Source organism: Ursus maritimus, unplaced genomic scaffold (assembly GCF_017311325.1).
Source record: "Ursus maritimus isolate PB19 unplaced genomic scaffold, ASM1731132v1 scaffold_3, whole genome shotgun sequence".
Lineage (NCBI taxonomy): Eukaryota > Metazoa > Chordata > Mammalia > Carnivora > Ursidae > Ursus > Ursus maritimus.
The window spans coordinates 3,034,982-3,060,803 of record NW_024425563.1 but is presented as its reverse complement, the minus strand read 5'-3'; the positions used below and the strand labels follow the sequence as shown (position 1 = coordinate 3,060,803).

At 53.4% G+C, this 25,822-nt stretch overlaps 1 long non-coding RNA gene across 1 annotated transcript; it reads right to left on the bottom strand.

Annotated features, from left to right (window-relative positions):
- Positions 1-317: 317 nt before the first annotated feature.
- LOC121105772 lies at positions 318-2,706 on the bottom strand. Its single transcript, XR_005838429.1, has 2 exons — positions 1,607-2,706; positions 318-828 (listed from the first exon to the last, which is right to left on the bottom strand). It is a non-coding gene; the product is annotated as an uncharacterized LOC121105772 (long non-coding RNA).
- Positions 2,707-25,822: the final 23,116 nt, after the last annotated feature.

Below are 25,822 nucleotides of genomic sequence, written 5' to 3'. Positions count from 1 at the left end.
GGAATCGCAGAGGGCCAGCACACCGGTGCGCTGGGCTGGCGTTTGTGGGCTTCGCGAGGAGACACTGGGAGACGGAGAAACTGCCACAGTGGGAAGAAAGGGGAATTTTGCAATATGGTCCAAAAAGGGTGCGCTCTCAAATAAATAACGTGCTTTCAACACCAACCCTGAGGAGGAAAGCTGCCTCCGTGCTTCGGTCCCCAACCTTTACCCCGCATGTAATGTGTCAATTTGCAGCAGCCGCGAGGAGTCACTGGCGCTATTAGCAAGGAATGGGCATTAACAAAGCTGTCACAGCAAACCCAGAAGCAGTAGCAGAATTAATTTTTCCTTTATTAATAATATCCTAATTTGCATGATTAATATGTCATGGTCGATAAACACAGGCAGCTACGAATAAAGTCACTGAACACAAATGCCACCTTCTGAGCAAAAAGAAAAAGACAAATAAATGAGTTGACACAGCTAGATGAGCAGGAGACTGTCGTTCCCCCCAAACAATGTTCGAAATGCTTGAAATGTCACCATTATGGGAGAACTGGTTGAGGAACACAGAGACAATCATTCCAGATGCTTCCGTGGAAGGATGAGCTCCAGGGTATTCTTGACTCTGGCAGGTTGCCACAGGACAAGGCTGATCCCTGCCAGCTCACTGGGCTCCTGCCTCACCTTGCCCTGCTTCCTGTGCCAGGCTCAGGCCATGGGGCAGAACATTCCAGGCCAAAGTGGTGCCACCATCAGCCCAGATCCACGTCTTCCTCCAGCTGCAAGCCTCAGCAATTTTTGGCCGGAACTGGGGAGCAGGGCTGTTGCCAAGGGCTGGAGTGGCTGCAGGGAGCAGAAGGGAAAGAGAAACCGAAATGACCCTAAAAGGGCCTCAGATGGGTTAGCCAGACCCTCTGTAGACACTGTCCCAGTGCCGGATGCACTGCGGGGAGCTCGGGAGAAAGTCAGACGTGGGTGCAGACGATGCGCTGAAATCCTGGAGGGCAGAGCAGCCTCAGTGGGGAGCAGCCTGTGCAACAGAACTTTCTGCAACGATGGGAATGTTCTAGATCCGCAGTGTCCAGCCACTGACCACCCCCACATGGACTGAGCACCCGAGCAGTGGCTAGGGCGATTCAGGGTCCATGGGGGCTGCACTGTCCATTTCACTCCATTTCAACGAACGTAAATCCAAAGTCACGTGTGGCCAATTGCCCCCATTCCCAACAGGGTCTGGACGGGCGCTCCTGAGCCAGGAATGAAGGCAGCCAGGGTCCCACAGCCCTTTCCCGGCCGCGACCTTGAGAGCGCGGTTCAGCTCTGGCCTTTGTCTGTGGCACGAGGGGAGGGGCTTAGCTGATCCCCGGCATCCACGTTCTGCACCCTCACTTCAACGGCTGAATGGACTGATCTGTTCGTATTCTGGCATTGCTCAAAATCTTCGAGGGGCCTCCACTACTCACCAGAAACTGCCCCCCGTGGGACTTGGGTCTTCGCAACCTGCCCCCCTTTTCCCCTGCGTCCCCTGCATCCACCACGAGATGCTGGCCACACCGGTGCCTCCTCTCACACCACATCCCCGTTGCCCCTCGTCACCCCCCCGTCCTGCTGGGAGACCCACCTGGAGTTGCAGCCGTGGCCTCCTCTAACCCACAGCGAGCCTGGCTCAGCCCCTGGCAGCGGCCTGTAACCCTGGCTTAGTTGTCCCTCGTTACTATTTATATGCCGTCCTGTTGCCACATCATGGCAGCGGTGAGATGGCATGGCCAGGCTCCGGTGCAGGGGTGACCACAGGCAGCAACGGGAGACAGGGTTCGGGGGACCTGTCCTCCCCTCCGAGCAGACGTGGGGCCTCAGGAAGCTACCGGACCTCTTCGGCTCTGGGCTCCTCATCGGGACGTGAGGGTAGCCATGCCTTCCACTTGGGTTTGACGGGGGCCTCCTGCAAGCGGGGCCGGAGCTCCTTGCGCGGATCAGTGCTCCGCAGATCCTCAGCCCGGGGGGCCTCCGCCTCACCCCCAAAGGATGGTCCCGCTCCTCTGCTCTCTGCCGGCTCACAGCAGAGGATGAAAAACTATTGCTGGTTATGGGGGCGGGGACCCACAAGAAATAATACCACACACGGTTTTTATCTCAGCCGTATTTAGTGAACGGGAACGGGAACGAGCTCTGTGTGGAATGGCCTCTGCCTAACCAACTTCCTTTGCTCTTGTCAGCTTCCTCCTCAAAGAAAGAGGACAAGGAGGAGGAGGAAGAGAAGACGCACGGTGGAGTGAGACGTGCTGGAATCGTTCACATGTGCTCAAACCCACAGGACAGTGATGGGACAAGTGTGGTCCCCGATCCCTTCCCCAGCCCCCAGGCTCAAAACAGGGGTGTAATTTCTGCCACCTGTCGGAGCGAGCCGGCCACGGTCACAGCTCAGACACTGGCTGTCCGTAGCATCAGCCCTGCACCCCACAGGGGTCCCGTCCCTCTTTGAGTTCTCTTGCTTCGTTTCTGTGAGCTGACCTGCAGGTGGCTTCCACTGACTCAGGGAGAGAAGTCCGCTCCTAGAGGGACTGAATCTACCATCACCGCGCGTCTCACTTCAACGGTGTCTGCTGCTGTCTCACGCAGCCCCGCGCGCCCCGCACCTGGGATCTGGGGCACACGATGCTGACTGAGGACCTTCACACGCGTCCTGCAGAAACCGGGGAGAGGCGGGTCCGGGTCGCTCGTTCTCTGCCTACATCGGAAGACATGAAGTCCAGAAACGAAACATAATGAGATGAAATTCTCCTATTTTCCTTATACCTCTCACAGGCTGGGTTTCTTTCTCATCGACGGCAGCTTTTCTTTGCCTTCACGATTCAGCCATGGGCTTGGTGTGCTGGCCATGGAGACGCCCACAGCCTCGCCCCAGCCCCATCTCCCGCTCCCCCGCCTCTCCCTTTTCCCAGCACCATCTTATAGAAACACATCACCAGCCACATATATGAGCTTATATTTGCTCATAGACATGTTTCATGAAGTTTTTTAAAAAAATAAGTGAAATCAATTTTATGTGTTATTTAACCCAGTACTTTCCAAAATAGTATCCTCTCAACATATAATAAGAAATCATATATTTGGATTACTTACAGGGTATTTTACATTATTTTTTTTCATGCTAAGTTTTTGAGATTCAGTGTGCACACTGGTTTGGGCTGGCCACATTTCAAGTGCCCAAAAGCCATATATGGCTCCTGGCTACCATATTAGACACACAGCTCTAGTCCATTCGACTTGTTATGGACTGAATGTGTGTGTCCCCCCAGCACCAAATTCATATGTTGAAGCCCTAACCCCAGTGTGATGCTACTAGAAGGTGGGGCCATTGGGAGGCAGCCACGTTTAGGTGAGGTCATGAGGGTGGGGCCTCATGATGGCATCAGTGTCCTTTTAACAAGAGCCACCAGAGAGCCCCCATGCTCTCCCTCTCTCCCTCCTCCCTCTCTCTTCCACATGAGGACACAGCAAGAAGGCAGCCATCTGCAGGCCAGGAGAGAGCCCTCGCCAGAACCCCAGTGTGCTGGCACTGTAATCTCAGGCCTCCAGTCCCCAGAACTGGGAGGAACAAACACGTGTCCTGTAAGCAGCCCCATCGATGCTGTTCTGCGAGGGAGCCTGAGCTGACTGGGACACAGACACGGGGTCTGCAGGACCAATGCCCCCAGATGATGGGCAAAACAGAGATCTCCGTGGGGGGCCGGGGCAAGAGTTGCAAGAACGAGCACCGTGGGGAGCGTGCTACTCATCATCGGGGCTCACGGCGCTCCTGAGTGAGTTCCCACATGTGTGTGGGCCATCGTGGGCAGAGAATAACATTCCCGGCTTCTATCATGCTCGAGGCTCACTGTTTAGGGGGGAAGACAGGACAATAACTCTACTTCACATCCTGCGTACTGTTTCACCCACTATGATTTGGGTGAAAAGTGACCAGAGGTCAACCAAGCACTACGTGAGTCACAGAGATGGCAATGGGCCCAGGGAAACCCAGTGGAAATGGAATGATCAAGGGACCCGGCAGAAGGAGCCCATTGCTTCTCTCCCCTACTATCGACAACCTAGGAGGCTGGATGTGATGTTGCCCTTGGAAGGATTTACTGAGTCTGTGGTCACAGGTCATTCTGGGATCTGACGCTTCCTCCGACGGACGACCTCTACCACTGTCTCAGGCTGTCCCCGAGCCACATATCAATTCCTTCCCTGTATCTTCTGATGCCATGTGTTCCCCCCAATAAAACATAAAATAATTAAAGAAAAAATAAAGATGCAAGGCCCTGGAACCATCAAAAAATTAATTGCTCGGTTTTGACCTACGTGACAGAAAAGCCCCAAACTTCCTCAAGGTCAGCTTTAAGTGTGAAAAGGAAATCTAGAGAATTTAGAGAACATTTGCCTCAAATTATCATCAACAGCCATCACAGCAGTGGCTCCTACAGACCAGGTTAAGTCACGTCAAGGGACTCCCATGCTTCCAGATTCATAAAAATATAAGAAAATTATTAACCAGAATAATTAGAAATGCCTGGCAGGGTCAAGGGCACCAGGAAACATCCTTGAGTAAAAAAATAGGACCCTGGGATTAATCTGAACACGATCTGAAATATCTGGTATCCAGTGTCTGTGTTTTTATTGTCTCGAGCACATGCACCCCCCCGGGAACAAGAGGAGTGAAATCGAGACACCCGGGCTAACCCTTACCTCCCTGGCAGGACTGGAAACCGTTCCTGACACCACGGAGGAAGCAGGCCTAAGCCCGTTTGAGCACCAACACAAGAGTAAGTTGAGAGGAGGAAAAATATTGTCAATTGTGCAAAAGGTCTCCTGGAGACTCAGCCGACTACGACGGAGAAACGGCACTGAGGGTGTGAAACCAGCCAGGAGTGCCAGCCAAGAGGCTAAGCACAGAGGAATAATCTGGCACAGGACCGGGTGGGGCTGGAAGGACAAGCCAGGGTGTCCAGGGACGGCGCAGTCCCAGAAAACGCCAGCTGTGCTTGTCCGAGCAAAGCCCCCGCTGTCCCCAGCTGACAGCTGGACTGAGCTCCAGGGTCCAGCTCCAGCGCTTGGCCCGCGGCTGTGGGGCGGACCATCTGCCTGCAGGTGGTGGGAAGCGTGTCCTGTGCCCTCATCGCCTGTTTCCGGATGTGAAGTGTCCTCTCCCTGCCCGAACCGCACGGTCTGTGGCTGTCTGTCTCCACAGCCCCTGGAGATTGACGCCCACCACGGGGCTCTGTGTGTGGTGCAGCTGCTCGCAGCTCGCAGCTCACGGAACCTCCCTTCAGCAGCACGGTGACGTGGGGAAGCCGGTGGGAAGGGCTTCGCTGGACCGTTGCTCTGCTCAGACCGCTCCCTGGCTGCATACTCCAGGGTCACTTCCAGGAACACGGGGAAAACCTCTCATTCCTGACTTGACCGAGCGCCTGCACACCAGTGAGTCCGCAGCGCCTCCCGGACGACGGGAGAGTGTCACTGCTATCACGCACATTTGTCCTTCTCTGTTTGGCCACCCAACACGTGAAACCCTCCTCAGCGTCTGGGAAATCCCCGGACTTGTGAGACCATCTCTAAAGGCAGCCACAGGGGTGGGGGTGTCCCACGCTCCCTTCCCAGCCCCCGTGCTGACAGGACGCACAACGCCAGCCAAGATGCATGCCCCCCTACTCGAAAGCCAGCGACTGCCAAGAGTGGGGACAGCTCGGACCCTTGGGGATGGACAGCAACACCCACTCCCTGTGGGCAGAGGGGGCGGCGGTGCTGTTGGTGGCCCCTGCTGCGGTTGGTGGTCCAGGCAGTGGGTGTGGGTCAGCTGCATGGGTGGTGGAGACCTCCTGGGGTCCATCCAAAGGTGCCCTGTCCCCTTGCATCATTCCCTCCAGGAAGCCCCGTGCCACCTGCGTTCTGTGAACTGGACATAGGACTTTAAGAAGTTCCTTCTCTGCTTTGATGAACCAGAGTTGTTTTCTGTTGCTTACAGCGGGGAACCGTAATTGGTAAATCTGTCCTCCGTCGGCTCCAACACACGCTGTTTGCACATGACCATTGTTCTGTGCAGCCTAAAGGATGGGGGCCGTCCCTGCACAAATGAGGGCACACGCTCACTTTACGTCTTACCCATTCGGGGGTGAGAGCAGAGCTGACCATCTGACATGTGATCAGTTACCATGAAGGCAGCATGTCACCGTCACCGTTGTGCTCTCATTCAAGATCCTCTTTTCTCCCAAAGGGGAAAGTGTTAGATACAAACGTCTCCTTGTAACCTCAGATACCCCAATGTCGCCGTCACATCTGTGACCGTTGGACAGACACTGGGAGGCCCCCGAAGCCACCTGCCAGCACCATTTTGTCCATGGCTGTGTCCCTCCTTTCCCTTCCTGTTAACCTTAGCCCAGACCACCTCCAAAACCAGTGACGTCTCGGGGCACCTGGGTGGCTCAGTCATTAAGCGTCTGCCTTTGGCTCAGGACGTGATCCCGGAGTTCTGGGATCGAGCCCCATGTCGGGCTCTTCCGCTGGGAGCCTGTTTCTTCCTCTCCCACTCCCCCTGCTTGTGTTCCCTCTCTCGCTGGCTGTCTGTTTCTATCTCTGTCAAATAAATAAATAAAATCTTAAAAAAAAGTGACTTCTCAAACTTAAACAAATGTCCTTATATTTAAAATATTTTACTCTTGGCCTCCCTTCTCTGCAGACTTCCAGATGAAGGAAATGATAAATCCCATGGTGCCCCGTGTAAGGTGTCCTGGCACCAACCCCGCACTCTGCTGCCTTCCACCGGCTGTGGGCACAGGCGCGAGCAGCCACCCAGCCTCCCTACCCTTTGCAGGCTGCCTCGTCTTTGCCAAGCTCACCTGCCTGTGTGTGGGAGCACACTCTTCGGGGCTCAGGCACCCGTCACCCGCCAACGTCCTCTAGTTTGTCTTGTGCATTGAAGTGAGCTCAGGACAGAGACAGGGGAGGGGGTTGGATGGCCCCATCACCAACCGAGCCCATTCTTGGGATTGAAGCCAAGCTGACAGAGGGAAGAAGATGAACCTTGCAAGGGGACCAAGACCCCATTCAAGTCCAGAAAGCTGACGATGTGGACTGGCTTGCCCGCCGGGGAAGCAGAGCCGGTATCAGCGTCGGAGTGCTCCAGACACACGCACAGAAGTCTCTTTGGCCTCTCCTGGCAAAGGTGGGCTCTCCCACAACCCCTTGCACGTACTGATGTAGCCTTCCTCCCCACTGGACCATGAGCTGTTTGCTGTGAATCAGTCCTCTCGGCTGAAAGTCTGAGTAAGCATTGTAGCTGCTCCTTGTGGACCCTGGAACAGGGGTTTGCAGGTGGGGTGCACCTGGGGTCTTGGAAGAGTCACCCCGTTCCCCCTGCTCAGTGCTGTTCCATCGCAGTCCTCAACCACATGCCGACCAGCCCACATACCCTAAGTAAGACTAGATGCAGCCCCAGGGAGCTTCTCGGGGCGAGAGGAGCCCATGGAACAAGCATTGTGGAAACTTCCCAGATCTTGAAACAATGCCAAAGGTGGTTTAAAAACAGAAGGAAGGTGCTTTTTTCTAAAAATATGATGTTGAGAAAGACACAAAGCTTGTAAAATGATGAAATCTGTAAATAGGGCAGGCCCGGGGCTCCAGGAAACAGAGAACTGGACGATGGGAACCACAGGAGGTCCACCCGCACTCCCAGCCCGTGGACCCTAACGAGTCACCCTGCGTGCCTGTGGGTCACTCCCCAGCTTCTGGAATGGACATCGTGGAGGGCAAGCAAAGTCTCCTGGAGTCCTGCTCGGCATCGTGACCGGCAAAACCAGCAAAGTAATAGAACGAGCCCCAAAGCAGGGTGGGAAAATCTTGATTCAAGTCCTGCTGCGCAGCCTTGGGCAAATCCCTCCGCCTGTATCTTCAGCTCCATGTGCCTGTTTCCCAAGGTCAGTGTGTGGTTTAGCCAAGGAGGCTAAAGGGCTGAGCACCCTGCTGGGGGCGCTCGAGTAAAGCCGGGTGTGAGCCATCGCCCGTGCCTCACGCCAACGTGAGCGGCGCAGCTGATGTGGCCTGAGGACCGGGCCGGGTGGAGTGGCCGGTCGGGTGAGAATGCGGTGTGTGCATGGGTGGGAGGACAGGAAGCGGCGGGCAGTGCGCTGGGGGTGCTGCTTGCTGAGCTCCCGGGACGGAGCGGGTTAGTGTCTGCGTCGTGGGAACATCAGAAGTCAGCCGCCTCAAGTCCCTCTGCGCGCAGGTGAGGTTCTTGCCCAGGCCAGAGAGTCTCGGTCCAGGAACGTGTGCACTCACATGCGTGTTGTGTGTGCGCACACATCAGTGTGTGCCCTCGCACACAAACACTCGCGTGTGCGACGCATTCATACCTGTGCACACATGTTTGCATCTCCATGTGTGGACACGTGTGTACGTGTGCACGTGTGTACGGATACACACTCGTGCGCATGTGTGACATGCATGTATTCCCACGTGCAATGATGCACCTGTGCGGACACACAATACACACGCACATGCATACACACATGTGCACAGACACGTGTCTTAGGACTCGCTGCAGATGGGAGACATCGCTGGTTTGGGGAGTAACACTGTGCATGCAAGTGGGGCAGAGAAAGAGAGTCACGGGCCCCCTGCCTGACCTGGAGTCAGTGGCCGCCGGGAGAAGGTATTTCGAGATCGGTAACGGAGAGTCAGTAATGACTGAGGTGGCGTGATTCACCCAGCACTCAGGCCCGTCGCTCACAAGTCCTCGTCCAAGCGCAAGGCAGCCTGAGCCCGGCTGCCGTCCTGTTGTCCTGGCTACCTGCCCGCCCTGCGCCCTTTGCTCTCCGCTGACCCCGCAGGAGGCTGCAGGCACAGCTCCTCTTCCGGGGCCTGACCCCAGCTCCACCCCGCCGAGCACGTGCTGGTTTCCTGCTGCTCCTCACACTTGGTCGTGGAGGCTAGCTCAGCTGTTGGTGTGAACAGGTTGTGAGCTCCCTGCAGGCCAAGGCAACAGCTTGTCTCGTGAGCCTCTCCCCCAGGGCACGGGGCCCAAGGAGCATAGGGCAAACCCATGCTAACTCAATTAACAAAGAAAAGCAAAAGGTCGCACACAGGTTTCGCTCCAAGTCCTTCTGTATTAGAGTAAAACCTTTGTTTCGTGCCACTTCAAGTGTTGCTTTTTAAAATATTGTCCTTTTGATAGATGTGAATGCAAGTAGTGTCCCCCGCAGATGATCCAGGATAAGGATAGGATGATACAGTACAACTTCCTCTTTGTAAAATCCAGTTTAGATTGTCAGTTTCGGATCATAAACTGTTTTCCATTTTGCAAATCTTCGCAGTGTCGGATAGAGTAACCGTAAGCACAAACACGATTTCTTGAGTTTACTCATTGACTTATAGTTCCCTAACTACCCACTTCCTTCAGGCACGCTTGATGGGTTTTCCAATACTTAGAGCCCCGATGCTCGGCCTCACACTGGGGGCTGCTCTGGGGGTTGATGGGCTCCCACACTTTTGCCTTCAGAGGAAAACTATGGACCCATTTCTGGCCTGTGAGCTGTGACTGGAAGACGGAAGGGAGTTTCCAGAAGATCTTCTGCTCTCCTGGTATAAAGGGCCCAACGCAGTTCACACGGCCTTTGTCTCCTTGCTTTATCACCTGAACACACGCGTGATGCGCAGAGTTCTGCAGCCCCGCCGAAACCAGCATCCGGTGGACGGCGCGCTGTAATGACAGCAGAGGGCCGGATGCCCTCCACTGCCCCCGAGAGCCACCGTCCACTTACCTGCACTCCACTCATGCCCAAGACGCTGGCCCTTACAGACTGAGTCGGGGGCTTCCTTACCCTCTGGCTTCCAGTTAGGCCCCCCAAAGAGGAAAGTGGGAGGCCCCAGCGGGAGAGTGGAGGGAGGGAGGGAGGGAAATGAGGTCAGTCTCCCGTGCTTCCTCTTCTGAAAGCCGCAGCCCCTTTCCAGTGCCCCCCCCCCCAACAGCTGCTGCTACAGCCCTCTTCCAATTCTGCTAACTGCCTCCACCTCGCCCCCCAGGCCGGGGTGGGACAGCTCCAAGAGGTTCCTCCCCTCGGGATGGTTTCCCTTCATTCAACTCTCCTCCACCACCCACTCCAGGGAGCCACCCTTCCCCTCCTGGGTCCGAAAGCAGCTTGGGAAGAAAGAGCTGCAGCCCCGGTGGGGTGCGGAGTGTCTGGACCGACCCCGGACCACCTCCGTGTGGACCTCCTGTCTGGTGATCAGTAAATTTGCTGCACGGATTCCACCTCTGGAGTGTGGTTTGCTCGCACCTCTCACTGAACTCAGTCCCCTCGGAGCCACCCCCACCCACACATTAATAAAATGGAATTCGCGTCCTCAAAGGGACAGCCTATCGGGGCGTGGAGCTATTGACAAGAAATGCGCTACTAGAGAGTCAACGAGGGAGCTGAGGACAGAAATGCCATAAAGAGACGCCAGCTCAGGGGCGGGTTCCGCGAGGGGCATTCTGGGCAGGCCGGAGGGGGCGCAGGAAGACCCGGGTAGGCATACCTGAGCACCTGCAGGGAGAAGCGGTGGGCAGGCGGGATTCCCGTGAACCGCCAGTACAAATGTCCTTGGTTGCTGGTGTTGGGGGGCACCGGGGAGGGTGGGTGTCACAGCAGCAGAGGGTGTGGCTAGCACCAGAGCCTCTCTCGAGGACACATCCCGCCGGCAGGGGTCCCAGCGCAGGTGTGTCCTCTCGGCGGTGGGGCCCGAGGAAAGGCTGCACCTGCTGCCTTCTGGAGACATCTGGCATAGGTCATCTGACAGCTGAACACAGTGGTACCAGCTGGGAGACGCTGGATATTTGGTGACTCAGGTAACAGGCTTGGGTGTGGTATTTCACTGAAGAAAGGCTGCCTACATTTACTTTAAAAAGCGTAACTCCTCGGCTAAGGTATTTCTTAAGGGTAAATAATGGATCGGAACCTATGAAAGAGCACGAGGAAGTCTGAGGGATATTGTTGTCTTTCCCTCCCAAACAGACCGCTTCAAGTTCAAAGGTGTTTTCCACCGGTTTCCCCTCCTCTCCTCAAAGCGAGACCGGACTTTAAATCTGTGAACGTCAGTGAGGGCGGGGACGCCACCGTCGGTCCGGTGCCAAGACACAGGTTCCCAAGCAGAGCTTTCGGGAATCAATCAGTATTTTGTTTTCCTCAGTTAGGAAGAGAGTGTGCCTCTTTAAAACATGGGTGTTGCAACTCAGACCCTGGCCTCTGGCGACACCCCAGCGGTCCCCACCCATCGGCCCAAGTCTGCGCCCCCTCCAGCCAGGCGGCATTGAAGGTAAAGACGTCTACTCGCTAATACATCCCTGGGCTTGAGCCCTGGGCCTGCAGACCATGGGGAAACAGGAGGAGGGAAACTCTCTCCCCGTTTGTGGTCGAGCCGGTCCCACCTGACGCGTTGGGGGCGACACACCTCCAGGCTCCAGGGCCTAGTGGCCGTGTGCAGCCGGACGCATTGAGCACCTGCTTGTGCCAAGCACTGTGGGGAAGCCAGCGATGGTTACGACACACACTCCGCTTTCAAAGGGTTTCCAGTTTGTGGTGCCCATTAATGAGCGCACGAGAATGAGGATGTGCGGCGGGACATCAGGAGAGGACCAGGCCATCTCCTTCCGAGCATCGCAGGAGGACCGCAGAGCTGAGCCTGGGCTCTCGCCTCAATTCTAGAAACATACCTCGCATCCACACAAACTAAATCTGAAATGTTTGCTGACAGCACTTGGTAACCTGGCCATACTTAATACCTCATGATGATTTTTTGATTCTTCACATGATTCCATGAAGGGCTCATTAGGAGTGGGACCTGAGATGTTTCTGCACCCCTAAACACCTAACACAGTCTAGCCTGAAGGGGGCGCCCCAAACATTGGACGACCTCCATTACATAGGCATGGGCGCTCCTGAGATCCAGGAAAAGGGAAGGCTGGGAGCAGGCAGCAAAATATATATTTTTGGATGAACATTTATATTTTCTTTAAAGATTTATTTGTTTGAGAGAGAGAGTGCAAGCACATGGTGGGGAGCAGAGACAGAATGTCAAGCAGACCCCCCACTCAGCGTGGATCCAGAGGCGGGGCTCGACCTGCCCACCCTGAGATCATGACCTGGGTGGAAACCAGGAGTCAGATGCCCAAGTGACTGAGCCCCCAGGCGCGCCAACGAACATTTTCACCCAAGGGTCTATGCTTCCCAAAACAGCGCTCAAGTTCACATGGCCCAAGACAACTGAAAAGGCAAAGGATGGGGAGTTCTTCCTAAAGGCCTACTACTCCGCATGTGCCCCCAGACCCGCAGCGCCAGCTCCGCCTGGGAATGGGCTGCAGGGCCGACTCTGGGCCTCCCAGGCCTGCGGGTTGGGCGTCTGCAGGTGGACGAGATCCCCGGGGGGCCAGAAGGGACGCTGAGGTTTGAACAGCCCCACTTTAAAGGACTTCAACTTACAGACCAGCCACCTTATCTTTAGGAAAAGAGGGGTGAGCACCTCCCCCGCATGTAGTGCCACTCCCCCCCCCCAAAGTGCGATGGTGCAGAGCCCTCTCAGCAGTGCCCTGGAGTCACCGATAAGAGGGCTCTGGGCCCAGGTTCCTGGAAGCTGTCCTCTCTTTACCTTGATGTGTCAAAGGTCTCTCAGGTTGGACAAGGCCCCCGGGATCAATCAATAACACCGAGCCAAACACACGGGCTGACGCAGCAGCCGCAGGTCATGACCAGGGTGTGCAGGAAAGGTGACACCTGTGGGACACACACACACCCGGCCTCCAGCCGCGAGCTGAACCACGGAGAGCCTACGGAGCAGTCACCCCGGAGTAAAGCAGCTTCATGGTGCTCGCAGAGCCACGGTTTGCGCAGCAAACAGCTCTTCAGAGAGAGGGCAGCATGGTGGGGGGGGCTGCAGGGGCAGGCAGGGAGGCACTTGGGGTTTGGGGAGCAGTGAGCTTGCACCTGGGCTCCCCGCGCTGTCCGCACATTCTGCACCCCCCTCCCTGAGGCAGAGACGGGTTCTCACGAGGGCTCGGAAGCCTGCCAGACGGGCTCGCCCGCCCAAAGGTGCACAGCGGTGGGAGCAGGGGCCCCGTCTGCCCCAAACAGTCCCGCCAAGAGAGGGCAGAGGGGAAGTCAGCCCGCGAACCCCTGCCACGGACATCAGCCTCAGGACGTGCGGACTTACAGTGCGGTTCTTGCTCCAGCAGAAGCTCAACAAATATTTCTCACCTTCTTTACAATTTCTCAATATTTTGGTTTTATAGAGCGTCATACATATCTTTTTTCATTACATGTCTCTACCTTCTTTTTTCCAGGGGTTTATGCAAAAATGCTTGAAACAGCCCGAGCCAAGAACGGGAGGAGGAAGGGAATCCTGGAGCTGGGAGTGATCTTCAACTGCACCCGAGGATGACTTGATCACCTCCTGGTGTTTGAGGAAACTCAAGTACAAAGAAGCAGTTGATGACTTACTCCCGCTCACATGAGTGGCTGAGTCAGAACCGGGTCTCAGAAGCTCTGACTCGGAGGCTGACCCGTCCCGACACCGCACCGCCTTCACATTTTACCGTGTGCACACACACGCACGCAGCTCCTTAGCTGTGCTTGCATAGAATGTTCTAGTAAGAAGAGTAACACGGTAGAGATGACTCTTGGACATATTCAAGGGAGCAGCTGAGTAGATCAGTCTTGCTCTTGGGTGTCTTGCTCCGTTAAAAGGGCAAAGTGAGGAGTGTTTTGAGTCAAACACATTATCCCATTTCCTCTGCAAGAACCTCACATCTGAAACCCACTAATAAAAATGCAGGCTCTGCCTCGCCTCCCGCACCCAGAGCAATGGCATGGAAATAGTATTTTAAATAAAGTAGCAAGCTGTGTAAGCTGTCGTACACTTTTCACTCTCCAAAACAGCGCCCAGAGCGTACGAGCAGGGGGTTACAGGAGAGTTCCAGGCGGCCCCGTAACAACCCTGAGGAATGGTCTAAGACAGGGGCTCTCCGGGTGTGGTCCCGAGCAGGCCTGGCAGCGTCTTCGGGGACTTTTCCGGAGTGCAGATCCAGGGTCCCAGCACAAACCCCGGCTGGACAGGCTGGGTGCGGGGGGCGAGGCAGAGCCTGCATTGCCCCCCTTCTCTCCAGGGGGCTGCAGCACAGACCCGCCCACTAGAAATGAGGTTTCTGGCTTTCCGTCCGTGTCAGGTCTAGGATAAACATTGCTCCTGTCAAACCTCTTTTCATGCGCCCGTGGCTTATGCCCTGCATTTCACTGGCTTTTATGATCAACCGTGTTCACCCCCATTAAAACCACGGCTCCTCTGTTAGGGTCTTTGTGTGGATCGGTGACAGAACCGTTAGCGACAAAGTCAAGCTAAAATAGTGTTCTTTGAACATGATTATTATCATCGGTGCTATGTATCGTAAAACCAAGTAAGCGTATGACAAATACAATGACAACATGTGCTTCACTCCATACAAAGAGTTGAAAATTAAGGCTCGAATAATAAAAAGCACTTGGAAGATTCTCAGTGTTCTGCATGGGGGGAGGGGGTTCGTTGGATGTGCCAGTAACTGGACACCGGCTCCCAGGTCATGCAAGGTAGGCCCGGGGCTGTGGTCAACATCCCCCGGGAGCATGCAAGGAATGCAGAGTCCTGGGCCCCGCCCCAGACCCAGGCATCAGGATCGGCACTTGATCAGGATCCCGTGGGACTCTGGATTCACGTTAAAGTTTGAGAATAATGCATTGGATGGGATTTGATAAATATTTGGTGAAAATGCTCTCCTTCCTACTCTTTTCCCCTTTTCACACAACAAAAAACCAACTGCTGGCCAAAGAGGTCTATTATCCACAAGAGCACTATTAAGCAATTATTAAACGCCTTCTGTAAGTACGGCCTTGAAGCAGGCTTTTTTTTTTTAAGAGGACCTCGTTTTATCCTTTGTAAGTAGACATTTAAATTAAGTAACAATGAGGCCCCTTGTTCACATGGGAAAGAAATGTTGAAGTTTCTTGAAGAAGCCTTCACCAAATTTCTTTATATTGAAGGGAATTTGAAATTTAGGAACCAGCAGAAAGGAAGATTTTGAAGGTACGAGGAAAGGGGGTCTTGGAGAAACAGAGCATCTCAGGAGAGGTGGGACGGTCACCACAGCCGCTCCCCCGACACCGACCCCCAGACTCTCGAGTGTGAAGAAAGGCTGAGTGGGGAAGTAGGAAAATGGAGATGGTATTGTGTGGCCGATGACAGCCAGGGGACAGCAGAACCCTTGCCTGCTTGGGACTGGGAAGCCAACCACTGTGGTTAATTCAGCAGACGCTGGGAGTTGGGGGGGGGGGGCGGTGAGGCGGGGCGGAGGGCCGGCTGGCCCTGGGGGCTGAGCTGCCCCCGGAAGCAGGAGTCGGGAGAAAACCCTTGATGTGGCTGTGCTTCCCGAAGATGCAAATCCATGTTCAACCCAGTTGTGCTGCGCGGCCCTGCGTTCTCGGCTGGGAGGGGTCGTACCTACCCAGAGGAAGCACATCCATGATGCCATCTTCACCGTCTGCTGCATTATTAATCGCTTTCCTAGGGGTTGGCCTGTTATTCCGACGCCTCTAATACTTTCATCTTTTCATTGGCTTGTAGCTGCTGGTTTTCGTTTTTGGCGTAAGTCCTACAGCATGAGCCGTATCCTTAGCACCCCGCTGGTGGATCAGAGACGTGCGTACCCCTGGTTTAAGAATAAAATTTATCACCTATATTTATTTACAAACTTGTATTTCCACAGTTGGAAACAGAAATTATCAAGGTCAAAACCGATTCTCAAAAGTGCAATCACTGCCCTCGAGTTTCGTTTGTCCAAATACCTTCAGCAGCAAAGCATCAACCGTCTCACACACTTGAGTGTTTGTTTAAAAAAAAAAACAGTAAAAACCTCTTTTCCGTTATTTTAAAAACCTCTTTTCATTATTATAATATCAAAATTAATATATTTCCCTGGTTTCTTTGTTAGTAGTAACAAACCCACCATTGGGGAGTATGAATTGTTGCCCAAAGGATACAAAAGCACGAATTCGAAGGGATACACGCACCCCGATGTTCACTGCAGTGTTAGCTGCAAAAGCCAAGTGACGGAACCACCCAAATGTCCATCTGCTGGTCAGTGGATGAAGAAGATGTGGGAGGGAGGTTATATACATAATGAAATACTACTCAGCCATGAAAAAGAATGAAATCTTTCCATTTGCAATGATGTGGATGGAGCTCAAATGTATCATGCCAAGTGACATAAGTCAGTCAGAGAAAGACAAACACCATATGATTTCACTCATATGTGGAATTTAAGAAACACAACAAATGAGCAAAGGGAAAAAGAGACAGACAAAAAACCAGAGTCTGAACTACAGAGAACACACTGATGGTCACCAGAGCGGGGGGAGGGGGGGAACAGGTGATGGGGATGAAGGATGAGGTGATGTACAGAAATGTTGAATCACGCTATTGCACACTGTACATTAACTAACTGGAATTAAAATAAAAGAATAAGATCTACTGACTACAAGAATATAAAATCATTCTCCATCTTTACAAGTAAAACGTCCTGTTTCAATGCTCTTCCTGCAGCACGTATATTTCAGAACGAGCTTGGGTCGAGCACATCTCTCTCGGACACAAGCTTCCCAGACGCTGTGTGATGGGGAAGCAGAGCCCCTGTTTGCAGGCGCTGCTGACCACGCCCTGACCTTGCGGCCATCACGGTCACCGTCAGGGATCGGACCCACCAGCCGTGATGACAGCCTTCAGGGCACCAGTGAGAAAGCACTGTAGCCGACTCCAGGTGACCAGCTGACAGGGGCTGAGAGGCCACAGGGCGAGGCAGCCTGGGAAAGACCTCTGTGCAGCTCATGGGTTGCTGTGCCTGCTTTTCTCTATAACATGACAGCTGCTTACATTTAAAAACTGTAACATTATAGGGTTCATATCGATGGACGACAGTGTGGCATAAATAGGGTTGTGAAATGATATGTATAAGTTTAAAGAGACCGTGAAGGATGTATGTTGCAATCCCTATAGCAACCACCAAAAAAATGCAAAAAAAAAAAAAAAGAAAGAAAGAAAGAAAGAAAGATATACCTTCAAGAGATAATAGATACACTAACATGGAATTCCAAAAATCAAGCAAGTCTGAAGAAAAGGAAGGAAGAAGACAGGAACAGTACCGCCAAAAAGGAGGAGGAGGAGGAGGAAGAGAAGGGGAAGAGGAAGAGGAAGGAGAAAAGAAGAAAAACAAACAGTAGATAAACAGCAAAATGACAGACTTCAAGTCATATCGATAATTACAATAAATTACAATAAATATAGAGGATTAAATTCGCCAAAGAAAAGGCAGAGACACATAAAGTGGATTTTAAAAAGGGAGACCCAACCATAGGCTGTGTACGAAAGATACGCTTTAAATGCAAACACACAGGCTGAAAACAAAAAGGTGGAGAAGGCCCAGCCACAACGGGTGGGGTGAGGCCACAGTCGCTGTACTGACAGTAGACGTGGAGGGAGCAGAGGATCACCAGAGATAGGAGAACATTTCACGATAATAGAAGGGTCCATGTATCACCAAGGCCTAACAATCATAAATGTGTATGCACCTAATAACAGAGCTTCAAAATACATGTGGCAGGGCTCAGGACCTTTGCAATTCTCGCCACGTGCCTGCAGTTGGCGTGCAAATACACAGCCCCTGCAGCAGCCCTAGCACACATTCTCTATTGAATCATGAACAGATCAGGAGAAAAACCGGAGATCCCGAGTAGACCTGGCCAACTCAGGAAATCAGACAAAGTTTTCCATCCCACTCTGTTCTTGCCAGCAGTAAGACCTTGCAGGGAGCTTAGTCATCTATGTTTGGTTGCAAAAGGCTTTATTGTTTTCAGCTGAGTAGGCCTGGAAGGTAAGCCGACACCAACCCCAGGCATAGTACAGGTTGCTCTGAAGGCAGTCCAGTCTCCCTTAGAGGTAGGGGTCATTTGTGGTAACGTCACAGGTCACCCAAACACCTAGTGGCTCTGTCCTCATTGGGTGTGACCCTGAGTGAGGGGAAGGAGGAGGCTAATCTCTTTTCTCAACTCTTAAATACACAGAAATTGTATATCCCAGCATCCCCCCCTTGAGAAGGAAATTAGTCCAATACTTAATTATAATTAATAAATTACAATTCAAAAAATTTTCCTTATTGCAAAAAGGAGAAAGGATTCCATTAGTGAGATTCAATTGTTTGTTATTCAGCAAAATTACATACAGAACAACAGAAACTAAATCTTACAGCAATGAAGCATAGCTATCTTGCTCATTAATGAGCTCTATACAGTTTTCATACTGCCGCTGAATATTTAAGATTACAAGCAATTTAAGGGTTTCTTGTTCAACCACAGATTTAAACGCAGCTCTGATTTCTTTAAAAAAATAGGGAACAAGAAATGGTTATGAATGGAAAGCAGGAGAGCCACGTGTCCCGGGAGAGTCTGACAGGTGCACTTCAGTGGTGAAATGATCACTGTGACACCCTGCGCACGGCTGCGCCCGAGACACAGACTGATAAGGAATATTAATTCCAGAGCTGGAAACCAGACTGAATACTTACAATCAAGAATTGCACATATATTTAGCTGAGTGTGCAAAAGATAGCACTAGGGGCGCCTGGGTGGCTCAGTCGGTTAAGCATCCGACTCTTGGTTTCAGCTCAGGTCATGATCTCATGGATCTTGAGATCGAGCCCCGTGTCGGGCTCCGTGCTCAGCAGGGCGTCTGCTTGAAATTCTCTCCCTCTAACCCCTTCCCTACTCTCTCTCACACACATGCTCCTCTCTCTCAAATAAATGGATCAGTCTTTAAAAAAAAAAGTGCCGAAATGTATCCTAAGGAAAAAGAATAAGGATATGCATAAGTATGTAGCTATGAGGTTCTTTGTTGAAGCTTCATTTATGATCATGAAAAATAGGAGGCTGTCTGTGAATGTCCAGTGATTGGACAGGCTGAGAAACTTGTCACACACACCCACACCCCATGTGGCCAGTAAACATGAATGTGACCGGTAAATATTGATGTGACCGGGATGAGGTTGACCCTGAGTTATCAGATTGTCAGTGGCAGGAGTAAACAGAAACAAGGTAACAAAATACTATGTACAGGATAATCCTAAGTAAAAACTCACCCGTAAGTTTACAAGTGTAATCACACAGGTGAAAGATCTGGTCATACTCATACCAGAGGACTCACCATGACCGTCTCTGAGTCTGGGGATTATAAGTCATTTTTATTTTCTTGTTTTTACTTCTTCTGACTTCCCTATGTGAACAGGAGTTATTTATGTATTTAAAGACATACATGCAGATTTTTTTTAGGGGGGACAGAGGGAGAGAGAGAGAGAGAGAGACTCTTAAGCAGGCTCTGTGCCCAGCACAGAGCCCAATGAGGGGCTCGATCTCATGACCCTGAGATCATGACCTGAGCTGAAACCAAGAGTCCGACGCTTAACCGACTGAGCCCCCCAGGAGCCCTGACATACACGCAAAATTTTAAGCAACACACCAGGGCATGTCCTACTTCTAAAGTCCTTAAATTCTTTATTCCAATGAAATTTCCATAGTGTTTTTAAGACTATTAGTAAATATTTTCTCTAAATTGGGTAAAGTCAAGCCCAATCACTTGCCATGTCCTCAGAGCATGACCGAGACTTCTTGCTCTGGACAAACCCACCATCTGGCTTCAGCAGAGCTGCCCCGCAGATGGCAGCCGGCGTCAGTGCCCGTCCTCTGGCCTTTGAGCTGCAGCGGGGCCGACCTGAGGTCCCCGCTTTCAAGGGAGTAGGTGCTGTCATGAGTTCACTTGTGTCTCCCAGTGCTAACCCCCGGAACCTGTGAAGGCGACCTTACCTGGAAATAGGGTTGTTTGCAGATGAAGTTATTAAAGATGAGTTCCTGCTGCAGTAGGAAGAGGGGAGAAACATGGAGAGAACACACCCAGACAGGACACAGCCACGCGGCGACAGGGGCGGGCAGAGATGGGAGAGATGTGGCTGCCGGCGCAGGGGGCCAGCCATCTTTAGAAGCGGGAGACGCAAGGAAGGATTCTCCACTAAAATCTTCGGAGGTCGCGTGCCCTGCTGACACCTCGATTCTATTAACCCTGCTTTCCGTAATCCCCTCCTACCTACTAATACAGGCCCGGTACCAAGACGAATGCAGCTCTTATCGGACCTCGAGCGTTCCCACTATTCTGGGTGGCTCGGCTCGTGCGCACCCTTACCCCGGACTCACGGTAACGGCCCACTAGCAACACTGAACGCAGCAGCCACTTTGCATGCTTCTCCTGGAAAGCCTGCTTGCCCACTGCAGCTGCTACTAGGCCTTGGGGCATTTTCAGAAGCTTCAATGTCTCCCCACTAACCTGCACTGATGGCAACCAGGCTTGCTGTCCTCAGAAGTTTCTGGAAGCCTGTTGCTGGGAGAAGGACAAGAAGAAGAGGAGGGGGTGGTGATTCCACCAGGCCCAAGCAGGAAACAGAGGAGCCTGGGAATTGGGGGCTCTACCTGGTGGCCCGGAGGCCAGCCAAAAATCAGCCATCCTGTTAGCAATTTCTCTTCCTTGTGTATCTTAACACGTCTCTAAGATATTAGTACAGTGATGCCCATATACTTTCTAAATACACCGTATACTTTGGGGTGCACGCTGAGCTTGTTGTAACCAATAGGAACACACGGCTAAAAAAGATTTGGAGACATGAACCCACAGGATCAAGGCTAAACTTCTGAGCAAATCCTTCTTCAGGATCTGGCCCAACTTGCTCCCACTTCTCCAGACAGCGTCCCGACACATCCAGCCACGCTCGGAATGCTCTGAGCACCCCGCGCTGCTGTGCCTTGCTCGCTCAGCCTCCCTCCACGTTCCCCCTTCTCCCCACCCCAGGCTGGCCCTTCAAGCCCCAGGGGAGCCGTGCCACCGTCCAAGGAGCATTTTCTCATTGTTGGACTTGAGCATTCCACGAGCCCCTGGAGGAAACCAGCCCCGGGGCGTGGAAACAATGTCCTCGCCTCTCTTGCAGGAAGAACGGACTCGACCCTTACGTGCCCATGCCAATCCCTGGGACCCGTGGACGTGTCACCCTCCGTGGCAGTGGGCCTTTGCACATGGGACTGAGGATCCTGAGACGGGACCACTGTCCGGTGGGTCCTGTGTGAGCACCAGGGTCCTGAGAAGAGTCGGAGAAAGAGGTGTTGGGGCACAGGTGGAGGCTGGGCTGACACTTGGAAGGGGCCACGAGCCAAGGAGTGGGGGTGGTCTCCAGAAGTGGGGAAGGCAGAGAAGTGGATTTCCCATGGAGCCTCCAGCAGGAGCGAAGCCTGCCGACACCGTGATTTCTGCTCACTGAAACCCAAGCTCGAAGACAATGAAGGTCTGCTGTTCTAAGCCACTGCTTGTGTGACAGCCTGCCTCCAGCAGCCCTAGGAGGCTCACACAAGCCCTCGTCCACAAGCCTGGGGCTCCTCCCGTCACGGCTGGAAGCCTGAGCCGCCTGTGTGTCCAGCGCCGTGCATACGGCAGATGCTCAGTGAGGGTTTGGGAGGGGGAGAGGGTAGCAGCCTCAGACTCCAACAGCCCTGGACTGGAATCCCTGCTCGGCCTCTCCTTGTGCACAACAGCTCTGAGTAGACTTCTTAGTTCGGGACTCGGTGCCCTCCCTCGACAGAACAGCTAAGGCATTTCAGGAGTTTGCAAGGATTAAACAGGAGGTGGTACCTGGCCTTTGCGTTTTGGATGATAACGAAGGGAAACAGGGCCCTGGGGCACAAGTGCTCACCTGGGGAAATGCACCACCCACTCCGCCTACTCCCCACCCCCACCCCTGCTCCTAGTGTCCCAGCTATGTATCCTCAGGCAGAGGACTCCCCTCCCAAAAGTCCACCCATGCACGCCCGCCTTCAACCTCCCCTGGAGCCCGGACCGTGGTGACCAGCCCCCTGGGGACCCTTGCCCTGTGGCCGCCCGCCGTGGGGGTGCCTCACATCCGCGTCAGGGGGCTTAACACAGCATTTTAGCCTCTCCCGGCCCCATAGCCCAGGGGCAGGGGCCGGATGGCAGAATCTTCCCTGCGCTGAAGGAGAGCTGGAAAGCAGGCGGGGACGAGGGCCCCGCCCGCGAGGAAACCACCCCTAGGCAGATTTTACTGCACCCCAGAAGGAGGCCTCCACCCTTTCCCAAGTGATAGGCAGGTGACAAAAATCTGATTGGATGACAGGTACAGGGAAGGTTAATCAGATTAAAGCAGCTGCCCACAAGCCCGTAAAAATCCCTAGACTCAGACCCTCCCGTGGCAACCCTCTCGGGTCCCCTCCTCCCTTGGGAGCTTTGGACTATCACTTTGCTATCGCTCAGTGAAGCTTGCCTTGCTGCCCACCACTCTGTCTGGTCTGCCTCCTCATTCTTCGAAGCCGCGTGACCAAGAGCCTCGGACACCGACGGAGAAAAGTCCTGCAAGACTAGCCCCTTCCGGGGCGCCTGGGTGGCACAGCGGTTAAGCGTCTGCCTTCGGCTCAGGGCGTGATCCCGGCATTATGGGATCGAGCCCCGCATCAGGCTCCTCCGCTATGAGCCTGCTTCTTCCTCTCCCACTCCCCCTGCTTGTGTTCCCTCTCTCGCTGGCTGTCTCTATCTCTGTCAAATAAATAAATAAAATCTTAAAAAAAAAAAAAAAAAGATAAAAAAAAAAAAAAAAAAAAAGACTAGCCCCTTCCTCTCCTGGCAGCGCCTGGCTGTCCTGGGCCTCCGGGCTGGCAGCTGATTCGCTGTGACCTCTGCCCCTGTGCCGCCTTCTCCCGTCTCCTCTGCATCTCCTCTCTTCTTATAAGGACATCAGGCATGTTGGATTGGAGCCAAACCTATGACCTTATCTTGACCCATCACATCCACAAGAACCAAATTTCCAAATAAGGTTGTATTCTGAGGTCCCAGAAAGGACATGATCCAGGGGGACACTAGCCAACGCAGTCAGTACACCCATTGTGCCACGGCCATCTCCCACCCTCCTAGGCGCTACCTTCACCCCCCAGGAACTCAGGCACCGGCCCACCCTCACATCCCAAATGTGTCATTTTGTCCTCCACGGGCATGACCCATTCCAGCCCTGGCCTCTGTGCCCTGACCTCCCCGGGACCGGTGACTCACTCCACACCACTTCCACCGCCCAATCCTAGGGCCACTCCGTGGACCTTGTCATCACCTACAGCTGCTGTCTCCTGAAATCATGCATTCATGAAAGTTCCTGTGACCTCTTCTCCAGATGCCAAATCCAGTAACAAATGTGTTGGTGCTTGGTTTCTTTTCTGTCAATGACAAAGCAAAACCCCTCATGGCAGAACGACATCCAGAGCTCACTCACACGGTGCTCCCAGCACACCGGTCCTTCCTCCCTGGGGGGCCAACAGGAGAGGCTGGCTCCCCCTCCCAGTCCATCCCCCCCCATACTTCCTTCCACCCTCCTTGGGCTCCATGACCCCCTTACCACTAGTCAAATTCCTGGACTTCCTTGCCCTGTTGTCCCAGAAAAACTCGGTTCTGGATGCCCCAGAGGGCAGGCCTTCTCGACCCAGCCTGTCCCGGGCGGGGCCCAAGGAATAATCACACCACCCTGAGGCCCCTGTGAGATCCCTCCGGAAGCCTCAGCCCGAGGCGGGCACTTGGAATCAGTCCCTCCCCCTCATCTCCTCCTCCACCGCAAAAACTGGAAGTACCTGAGGGCTCCGCTCTACAGTCCACGCCCCACGCCCATCCCGACTCCAGGCCTTTTCTCACAAAGGTGGCTTCCGGGCTATGCTAGGACTCCTCAGGGAATTACTCACACGTCCTTCCCCTTTATCAGTCTCTCTACTGGAATCTGTCATCAGCATTTAAATTGGCTCACATCTTCCTCATTTGTAAAACAGAAGAAAACTCCTCTGCCCTACTGTCTACGGCTAGCTGCCTCACTTCCCGTCTCCACCTCGCCCCAGGGGCCCCACAGACACCACCTCACTGCACACTTGCAGAGGGAGTCAGGAGTGGGTGTTTGTCTTTGCCACTTCCCACCCTCCTTCCCCAGCACAAGCACGCTTCCCGGCACTTTTTGTGCTCTTATCTTCTTCCTATCCTCTGGGCTTTGCAGCCTCTTCTCCTCCTCTTTATTCACAGGTCTGTGGGAGGCTCACAGGTTTCTCATCCCTGCCTTGGCCCACCCTCCAGTGGCTTCGGCCGCCATTTGCAATGGTCACTGACGGAGGCACCAACAACCTTCCACATCTGTGGGTTGGCCTGGAAGGGAAGGACAAATTCTTCTCTATCTTTCAAGGTCTCCCTGCTGGACTAAGAATTAAATTTATGGGAGACAATTGACAGGAGAGAAAACCAAAGTTTTATTATGTGCTCACAGTGGCCCAATAATGAAATTGAGACCTAAAGATATGACCAACTGAGGCAGTTTTTATACTTTTTTAGACAAAGAGACAATACATCTGTGAGGAATTGACAGGAGAAAGAAGACTTTACTCTGGGAGCTTCAATTCGTAAGGAATTCTAAACAGAACTGGGGCTATGGCAGTAAATGAGTAAGAAGTAACAAGGCTTGCTTCAACAGCCTTCTTGTCCCTAAATCTCCCATCTCTGGTCATCAGGATGTCTCCTTACCTCCTGGTCCCGGGAGGGAACTTTCACGTGGCAGATCTGTTTCCTGCTTTTAGGGGACAGAGGAGGGTCTGAGTGTCCTTCTGCCCACGTTGCCTCTTCAGTAACTTTTATTTTAAATAATCACTATGCCAAAGTGGCACCCTTGGGGACAGCCCTTGGCCCTGCGGTCTCTTGGCTAATCATGTCTCTTGTTTTCCCTTTCGAGTGATGGAAGGAAAATCTGACCTAACCAGACCGACAGACGCAGTCTGGGCTCTTCCGGCCACGCCGGCTATGGAATCTGCTGTCTTCAGCGGCATGGAGGGGCGAATATCAGAACAAGGAGAGCAGAGGGGTTAACAACCACAGGGCAAACCTGGACCCACTGGAGACAGGAGCAGAGAGCTGACCAATACACGTCTTTCCCCCAAAGGACTGTTGCATCTGCAAAGTGGACGATGTCTGTGCGACCAGGCGCTGGACGTGTCTCGCCCGCCGCGGCAGCCGGCTCAGTACGGCACTACCTTGTATCTGCTCGTCCTCCTTTGCTGCCTACTCGCCTCTTCCCTCACTCTCGTTGGGATGACACTGGCCAATAAAGTCTCAGCAAGGAAGTCAAGAGGCTCCTCGGCCTACAGAACGCCGTCTCGCTACCTGACCGCCTCGTGGCCATGAGGACGGTGCAGATCGTCAAGTGCAGGAGGAACAGGTGTGGACAAGGATGTGCGGAAGTCAGAATCCTCACCCCCTCTGGCGGGGATGTGCAGCGGGCAGCGGCTTCAGAGAAGCACCAGTCGCAGCACCGCGCGCCGGCAGCCCGGCCGGGAGAAGTGAAACACGCTCCCACAGAGACGCGCACCGATGTGCACAGAAGCATCGATCCTCCGAGCCCCATTATCCGTCAGTTGGTGAATGGGTAATACAATGTGCATTTCCGTATAATGGGGTATTTATTCAGCCATAAAAAGTAAGCAGTGCACATGATACAACACAGGTGAACCTTAAATATTGTGCTAAGTGAAGCAACCAGTGAGCCTGGGTGGCCCAGTCGGTGAAGCGTCTGCCTTCGGCTCAGGTCAGGATCCTGGAGTTCCAGGATGGGGCCCCGCATCGGGCTCCCTGCTCACTGGGGAGT